Source organism: Hyperolius riggenbachi, chromosome 8 (genome assembly GCF_040937935.1).
Source record: "Hyperolius riggenbachi isolate aHypRig1 chromosome 8, aHypRig1.pri, whole genome shotgun sequence".
Classification (NCBI taxonomy): domain Eukaryota; kingdom Metazoa; phylum Chordata; class Amphibia; order Anura; family Hyperoliidae; genus Hyperolius; species Hyperolius riggenbachi.
In genome coordinates, this window is record NC_090653.1 from 247,079,147 (window position 1) to 247,088,033 (window position 8,887).

The window sequence follows — 8,887 nt, forward strand, 5'->3', positions numbered from 1 at the left end:
ACATAGTGAAAAGATGGGGGTTGCCGCAGTGCGATCTTTGGGCAGCTCCGGAGAACATGAAGCTCCCGAGATTCTTCTCTCGATTCCATCATCCCCGACCATCGGGTGTGGACTCTGTCTCAAGTTTGGACTTTCAAGCTGGGGTACACTTTCCCTCCGTTTCCACTGATACCAAAATTTCTCCAGAGACTTTCAACCGAGTTATGCACGATCATAACTATTCTTCCTTTCTGGCCGAGAAGGCCTTGGTTCTCCCTAGCCATGAGCCTCAGTGTATCTCAACCTTACAGTCTACCACTTATTCCCGATTTAATTACCCAAGGAGATCTACCGTATTTTTCGGACTATAAGACCATAAGACGCACCTAGGTTTAGAGGACAAAAATGGGTGAAAAAATAATTATACTATACCTGGTGCGTCCATGGTGCAGGGGCATCTTGTGGAGCTGGGGTGGCAAACAGCTTGCAAAATGTGAGGGATACGAGCACACAAATACCAAGTGAATACAAGGATCAACCTGAACCTGTGTCACCTGACTGCCATGGCAGATAAGCTCATTTGAAAGCACAGGGTGTGAACCCTATGTCTGTTTCCATGAAAGCAGGAAGTAGAAACAAGGAAGATATATTGTAGGATTTGTATCAGCTGTAACAAAGAAATGTTTTTCTTTAAAGTTATTATGCTTTTGGTTATCTTTTAGAGTAGAGAGGGTTCTGAGTTAAGGTTCGCTTTTTAATTAACCACTTAAGCCCAACTGGACGAGATTTCTCGTCCAGTTGGGCTGCGCGCGCTCCCTCGGGCCCCCCCGTGCGCGCCCCCGCTGCTGCCCGTTAGCCCACCGATCAGTGAAAGGGATTATAAATCCCTTTCGCTGATCGGACCCCCCCGGAGAAAAGCCGACAGCGTCTCTTCAGACGCTGCGGCTTTTCTGAGCTCTGGGCTCCTTTCTTCTGCCTGGGAGCGAAATCGATCGCTCCCAGGACTTTTTGATTCTGGCCATCTTGTGGCCAAATAGCAAATTGCACCTAAAAAGAAAAAAAAATTACAAATAAACATAAATATATTAAAAAAAAACCCTGTTTACCTCCCACACCAAAAAATACCCACATACAAGTTTACATTAAAAAAAAAAAAAAAAAAAAAAATTACAATAATAATAATAAAAAAAAAACATAAATAGTTACCTAAGGGTCTGAACTTTTTAAATATTCATGTCAAAGGAGTATATCAATACGATTTAATAAATTATGGGCTTCTAAACAGTGATGGACGCAAAACGGAAAAAATGCACCTTTATTTCCAAATAAAATATTGTCGCCATACATTGTGATAGGGACATAATTTTAACGGTGAAATACCCGGGGCATATGGGCAAATACAATACGTGAGTTTTAATTATGGAGGCATGTATTATTTTAAAACTATAATTGCTGAAAACTGAGAAATAATGAATTTTTTCCATTTTTTTCTTATTCTTCCTGTTAAAATGCATTTACAGTAAAGTGGCTCTTAGCAAAATATACCACCCACAGAAAGCCCAATTGGTGGCGAAAAAAACAAGATACAGATCAATTCATTGTGATGAGTAGTGATAGTTATTGGCAAATGAATGGGGGGTGAAAGTTGCTCGGATGTAAAAAAATTTCAACCCTTCGGGCTTAAGCACATGATACTAATCAAATACCCATGCCCAAATATGCAGCCTGAATAGAGCTGCAGCACGGCTGCCACATGAAGCTGTAAAAGTTTATGTACATGCAGGGGCAGGTGCACTTGGATACAATCACTCAATTATGGCAAACAGTTCATGCTTTTGAAATGGTGAATACCGTGGTCCGGACAGCGAGATGGAACAGCAGACAGACATGATTGGTGTATCCGGGGTCTTTATTTCCCACCTGATTGATGACTTGTGATTGGCTGCGGTGTCCCTTCAATGGCCCGCCCGCGTTTCGTAACGCAGCAACTCATAGTGCAGTCTGAGTGCTGCTCTCTGATTGGTCCTGGTGGCGGAGGTGTGCCAGTGACTCCCTTCGGATTGGCCCAGATGGCGGCGGTGCTTTTCACAATTGGTGCGCACGTAGCACAGTGAAGAACGATCCCGGGAAACTGCAGCCACATTCTAAACATTCATGCAGTCTGAGTGCTGCTCTCTGATTGGTCCTGGTGGCGGAGGTGTGCCAGTGACTCCCTTCAGATTGGCCCAGATGGCGGCGGTGTTTGCTGCAATTGGTGCGCACGTAGCACAGTGAAGAACGATCCCGGAAGCTGCAGCCGCATTCTAAACATTCCACTCTGATCGTTCCTGGGTTCCGCCTCCTCCCCGTCTGACTCGGAAGATGCCAGTCAGACGGGCAGGAGGCGGAACCCAGGAACGATCAGAGAGGAATGTTTAGAATGCGGCTGCAGTTTTCCGGGATCGTTCTTCACTGTGCTAGGTGCGCACCAATTGTGGAAAACACCGCCGCCATCTGGGCCAATCCGAAGGGAGTCACTGGCACACCTCCGCTACCAGGACCAATCAGAGAGCAGCACTCAGACTGCACTATGAGTTGCTGCGTAACCTATGTGGGCAGGTCATTGAAGGGACACCGCAGCCAATCAGGTGGGAAAGAAAGACTAAGAGACGCCAATCACGTCTGTCTGCTACTCCGTCTCGGGGTCCCTGCAACACATGACGAGGTAAATGATTAATCATTTAAAAGCGCAAGGTCTATTGCAGCACATTCGGACCATAAGACGCACACACATTTTTCCCCTCTGTTTGGGGAATAAAAACTGCGTCTTATGGTCCGAAAAATACGGTACTTTACCCTGACCTGGAGAAGCTCAGGTTAGCGGTATGGATCTTGAGAGGGAAAGACTCTTGAGTGTGGGGTGTTCAGACCACGTAGTCACGACTTTACTAAGGTCAAGAAAGCCAACTACGAACAATACTTACCATAGGATTTGGGAGGTTTATCTGTTTTTCAATAGAGAAGGATTTTGATCCTAGAGTTCCACTAATTCATAATATATTGGAATTTCTGCAATCCGCTATGGATAAGAGCTTGAGCCTGGCCGCAATTAAGGTTCAGATATCAGCCTTGTCCGCATTGACGGGGAGGAAATGGGCACAGCATCCACTAGTCATACAGTTTGTACAAGCAGTCACAAAGATCCGTCCTCCAAGGAAGCCTTTTTTCCCGCAGTGGGACTTGTCCTTAGTTCTGGAAGTATAAGCCTCTCGTCCATTTCATCCGGTGGAATCTGCCTCGGTGGAGCAAATTACATTGAAAGCGGTTTTTCTGGTGGCCATCGCATCAGCGAAAAGGGTGTCGGATCTTCAGTCCTTGGGGTGTACGGGCAATCTGCTGGAGTTTTTCCCGGATAGAGTAGTCATTAGGCCGGTCCTTCATCACATACCGAAAGTCTCCACTTCGTTTCATATAAACCAGGTACTCACATTGCCAACCTTTTCCTCAGATGAAGGTTTACATCCCTTGGACATAGGAAGATGTCTTAAAGCTTATATGGCAGCTACAGCACTGTTTAGGTCTTCAGGAAACTTGTTTATTAACCATCAGGGGTGTAAAAGGGGGCAGTCAGTATCCTCCAGAACGATTTCAGCCTGGTTAGTGAAGATCATTCAGCAGTGTTATCAGTTAACCTGCTGAGCGGTCTGGACGAGCTCAGCTCATCCAACACCGCCAGAGGCTGCCGCTCAGGCTCTGCTGGGTCGATTTACGTCAAATAAAAAGCAGCACACGCAGCCGGCACTTTGCCAGCCGCGTGTGCTGCCTGATCGCCGCCGCTCTGCGGCGATCCGCCGCGAGCAGCGGCGAAAGAGGGTCCCCCCAGCCGCCTGAGCCCAGCGTAGCCGGAACAAAAAGTTCCGGCCAGCGCTAAGGGCTGGATCGGAGGCGGCTGACGTCACTCCGCTCGTCGCTATGGCGACGATGTAAGCAAAACAAGGAAGGCCGCTCATTGCGGCCTTCCTTGTTTATTCTGGGCGCCGGAGGCGATCGGAAGAACGCCTCCGGAGCGCCCTCTAGTGGGCTTTCATGCAGCCAACTTTCAGTTGGCTGCATGAAATAGTTTTTTTTTAATTTAAAAAAAAACCCTCCCGCAGCCACCCTGGCGATTTAATCAGAACGCCAGGGTGGTTAAGGGGTTTGCAAGTACCTAAGGAAATCCAAGCCCATTCCACCAGGGGAATAGCAACCTCTTGGGCATCGTTTTCTTAGATGTCAGTTGATACAATATGCAAGGCAGTGAGTTGGTCCTGTTAACACATTCATGTCGCATTATCATGTCAATCCTACCTGTCTTACTAAGTTTTGGAGAATCTGTTATTTCTGCAGCCAAAATAAAATTCATTTATGTTTACAGTAGATCCCTCCCTGGTGTGTGATTTTTTTTATATCCCAGTAGTATGCCACCATGTTTGATCCAGGAAATTGGAAAATTGTATACTTACCTTCCGTAATTTTCCTTTCCTGTATCAAACGATGGCGGCATACGAATCCCTCCCTCCTTGTCCATTCAAGGACTTATTTTTACGAGAATGGCGAGGGGGGGAGTGGTTCAAGCTTTTGTAGTGGACTGCCCTCCCTCCAGGTTTAGGGGTTGGGGCTAAACCCAGTAGTATGCCACCATCGTTTGATCCAGGAAAGGAAAATTACGGAAGGTAAGTATACAATTTTCCAATTCCCACCCCGCGTTAAACCCAGAAAAATATGGTCACTGTAGGTTTGAGGGCCTGGTATTTGTTATCTCTTCTGAGAGAGGAGGGGGGGGGGGGGGTGTCATTTTGTTCAAATTGGCGTGTTGGCACTTTACGAGAGACAAGACTAGGTCTCAAACAGGTTTGCCACCATTGGTCTATGGCTAAAAGTATTTGAGGCAGAGCTCAGCAAGACAACCAGGCACTGTTTTATGTTTAACCTCCTAGGCAGTAATCCTGAGCTAGGGGTGGAAAACCGAAGCTCAGAGCAGTAATCTCGACCTCTGCTCGGGGAAGCCGCCAGAGGCTGTGTGCATTTTTACATACCTCCCGGGGGATCCCAACGTTGGCTGCCATTCTTCTTCCTCTTCTCCGGAGCTCTGCTTCCTCCTGGTGAGATCCCCAGCTGTCATGACCACAGCCAGCAATTTCACTTTAGAGTTACAGCACCACCCAGAGGATGAAGGCATGACTGCAGCACTATAGTCAGGGAGGTGGATGTAAACAACTGCTGCAGATCAATGGCAGCATGATTTTTTTTTTTCAGGTTTTAAGGTCTGAAAGGGCGCAAAAAAAATTGCACCACTTTTACACCCTAAAAATCTGGAAAGAATCATAACGCCAAGAGGGGTTAAAAGGAAATAAAATAGGTCAGCCACCATGTTCCTCTCAGTTTAGTTTTTAGACCTTAACAGGACTGGACTGGGTAAAAGCAATTACGAATTCTTAAGACAGAGTGGGTGAAATTCCACACAGCAGAAATACAGTATACAAAATTATTAGACACTACAATTAGGACCAGTTCACACTAGGCATGCATTTACAGACAGGGTCCAGGACTCGTCCAACGCTCCAGAAACAGTGGGGGTGCTTGTATCATGTTTTTAGCAGCGTTTGCGCAATCCCAATTTTACCCATTTCAGGCAACCCTGGACACTTCATGAGGCATCCAGGGTCGATTACCGCCACCTCTTCATGTCCCCCTACAGGGACAAAAACACTGACAGGAAAGCCACCAAAACCCCAAATGAGAACGCAAAAATCCAGAAGAAACCCGTGTGAACCAGCCCTAATACACATAATAAAAATCAATTCAGCAAATCTGGGTTGGGGAATTTAAATTTGGACTTTTATATTTATTTTAAAAATCACATCAGTCAAAACAGTAAGGATATCTAATCAACAAAATAACCACTGATGAGGCATAAGCTCAACACACCATACAATCTTGGTTGTACAGATTTACTAAATCTATGTAGTATAAGGGCCAACAGATTGAAAATACCTTGAATGATTGATTGGATAAGCTCTTATACTACTACAAGATTGTGTGGTGTGTGTTGAGCTTAGGCTGGGTTCACATTGCACCAGATTCAAAAAGGTGTTTACAGCATATCCTGTAGTCCATCGCCTTGTTCACGGACACACCGTTGTGCATTTGATCCGCAGGCGCAGCTACCCATCCCATTAAATCCCACTACCCTGACTGTCCACTGCAGGGGAGAAGCGCAGGTATAGATAGATCAGAGCTCTGGCAAAAGCATTATGGTACTCCCCACTGGACTGCAGACAACCAATGGTAAGCCTCCCTTCACCAGGTAGGATTCTTATTGGTCCACTACATGAAAATCCTCCCTAGGGAGAGAGGATTACCATTGGTCATTTGCAATCCAATGGAGAGCCTCATGCTTCCACTGGGGCTCCAATCTGTATGCCAGCACTTCTCCCTGCAGTTCGCCTCTGTGGCAGTGGCAAACTTATAATGCAACCAGCCAGGTGAGACCGGGCGCTGTCTGTTCTCATAGGCTTCCATTGACATCTGCAGTACAGTTATTGTGCAAAATTGTTGGTCACAGTTGATCTGATGAAAAATCCGGTGTGTCCATCCAGGTAATCGGATGACCATCGCGGCACATTGTTACTATCGTCATTGGTTTCGGTCTGAAAAAGATACTGTTCATCGAATCGGAGGAGGCACTCCGCAGGCTTAAAAAACAATTCATTTAGCGCGTTATTGCAGAGGTTACAGGGCCTAACCTTATTAGCAGGTTGGACCTCGTAACTTAAAGAGACTCCAAGACAAGATATAGTACAGCTCTGACACTTACCCGGGGTTTCCTCCCACCCCATAAACACATCCAAGTCCCACGCCATCCTCCCCCGGGTCTGCCGTTCAGCTGCGGTGAGCTGTTACCAGCCTCAGTGACAGCAGTCCAGGTCTACTGCGCATGAGGGCTGCGCATGCATAACAGATAACCGCGGCTGAATGGCAGACTGCGGGAGGACAGCGTGGGACTTAGATGTGTTAATGGGGCGGGAGGAAGCCCAGGGTAAGTATCAGAGCTGTACTTTATCTGGTCTGAATCTCTGAGTCACTTTAATATATAGTAACAAGCTTAATAAATTTAAGTTTGAAAGCCTGAATGATTCCTTGCGTTGAATTCATAGTACTTACTGAAACAAGGTGGAGGTGGTAAGACAATGCGCAATATGCTCTGGAATAAATGTTGTCTGGATTTATGCTGGATACACAATGCAATTTTAACATCAAATAAACTGATCATTAACTTCCAGCATGACTAATCTGCTTCCGATCCAAGAAAGGGATTTTTTTGTGTACAGATCTCAAAATCTATCCCCCTTCTCGATCAGAAGCAGATTGGACATACTGGAAATTATTGAACGATGACACAAAAATTGCATCGTTTTAGGCTTAAAGTGGACCTGAACTCAGAACTCCTCTCTGTTCTAAAAGATACACAACAGCATAATAACCTTTAAAAACATTTGTTATACGAATCCTAAAATATAATTTGCACAATTTCTACTTCCGGATTTACAGCAGCAGACATTGTTTACAGCCTGTGCTTTCAAATGCGCTTATCTGCCATAGGTCATGTGACATAAGGGGGAGATCAAATTACAACTAGTGATTAGACATAAATGAGGGGGAATTACACTAAACTCTCTAAATACATACAGGGTACATTTCTCTAAGTTTTCCGTCTGTCCTGAGCAAGAGTTCAGCTCCACTTTAAGTGAAGGAACTATTGCTTTATTTGCATCCCATAGATAGCATAAAGCCATTCAACACTTCCATTTATCCACTTGTCCCCACTGCAGAACAGGTATGGCTCCAAAAGCAATGCTTATACCTTCCACTACTCAACATGGTTGCTTTGAGATGTTGCTCAGCAAGTTTCAGATTAGTTGGGCTTTAAACGCATTAGTATTTCTAGAATAAGTTTCAAAAAAAACTTTAGGAGAGATTCTTGCTCCTCAGAAAGCAGTACAGGTATTATCGGCAAAACTACAGCTTTTCATAGAAAATTACATGACTAAAATCAAACCTGAAGTCAGAGGGATATGGAGGCTGACAATTTCCGTTTTTAAATTTTAAACATTTCAGCCTGTGGGGATTTTTCAACTTATGCATCAGAGCAATTTCACCTCCCATTCATTCGCTAATAACTTTGTCACTAATCACAATTTATTGATTTATCTAGATTGTGGTTTTTTGCACCACTAATTAGGATTTCTTTGGGTGGTACATTTTGCTAAGAATTTTTTTTGTAAAAGCATTTTAACCGGAATATTAAGAAAAAAAAAAATCTGTTTTCGGCCATTATCGCTTTAAAATAATACATGCTACCATAATGAAAACCTATGTATTTTATTTTCCCATTCGTCCCGCTTATTACACCATTTAAATTATGTCCCTATCGCAATTCATGGCACCAATATTTTATTTGGAAATAAAGGTGCATTTTTTCAGTTTTGCGTCTATCACCATTTACAAGCTTATAATTTTAAAAAATGTTCATAGTATCCCCCCTTCACATGCATATTTAAAAAGTTCAGGCACTTAGGTAACTACTTGTTTTTATTGTAATTTTCTTTTTCCATTTTATTTGGGTAATTTTTTGGTATTGGGAAATAGTTAATTTTAAATGTTGGGAGTAAATATGCCTTGTAAACGTAGGTAGATGTAGTTTTACTATTTTGCCACAAGATGGTCACATTGAGGTTTTTTTTTTAAATGTCCTCCTCGCTTCCCGGAAGCATGAGGACGGAAAACTTTTCAGAAAGACTGGCCTCCGATAAGAGTCCGTCGGTTTTTCTACTGGGGACTTAGATCGGTGACTGGAAACTGATCTCAGGACTACCGGGGAACAGCACGG